Below are 533 nucleotides of genomic sequence, written 5' to 3'. Positions count from 1 at the left end.
AGGGAGACAGTAGATGTCTATCCATTAAAGCCACGCCTTGTGATCTTTTGTAACAGTGGCCCCAGGCTACTGAGACACCATCTCCCAGCCAGAAGTTCTCCTCTGTGTACGTGTACCAGTGTGAAGAACATGAACTAATGACACCTTCAGCTTGGGATGGAACCACTCCACCCAGGGCAGCCGTGACCTGGTGGGATCATACCACACATGTCCTGCACGTGACTTACTTCACCCAGAGTGATGTTTTCATGCTGTAGCATGTTTCGGAACTTCATAGCTCTTTTTTTTTTTTTTTTTCACAGGTAATATTCTTTATTTGAAGAATCAATCTCTTATTTAGCTAAAAGGTGACATCAGAGGGTAGTTTCGGTTCAAGGTTTATTTAGTATCTCAGGGTGATAATCTTAAGAGTTCTCGAGTCACAACCATTCAGTAAAGACTGTACTGTTTAAGAATTTGAGTTCTGTTCCACATTTTCCTCCCATTCTGTCAGGGTCCATCCATCTGTTGTGGCCCTAATCAAAATGGTCGTT

The 533-nt window shown here is 43.0% G+C and overlaps 1 protein-coding gene across 1 annotated transcript in view; it reads right to left on the bottom strand.

Annotated features, from left to right (window-relative positions):
- LOC103209902 (aryl hydrocarbon receptor repressor-like) overlaps nt 1-533 on the bottom strand; it is a 156,163-nt gene that overhangs the window by 76,098 nt on the left and 79,532 nt on the right. The gene's annotated exons all lie outside the window — the stretch shown is intronic.

The sequence above is a fragment of the Orycteropus afer genome, unplaced genomic scaffold (genome assembly GCF_000298275.1).
Source record: "Orycteropus afer afer isolate SDZICR_OR568_19922 unplaced genomic scaffold, OryAfe1.0 scaffold00541, whole genome shotgun sequence".
Classification (NCBI taxonomy): domain Eukaryota; kingdom Metazoa; phylum Chordata; class Mammalia; order Tubulidentata; family Orycteropodidae; genus Orycteropus; species Orycteropus afer.
The sequence above is the reverse complement of the archived record's forward strand: the minus strand, read 5'-3'. Positions and strand labels throughout refer to the sequence as shown.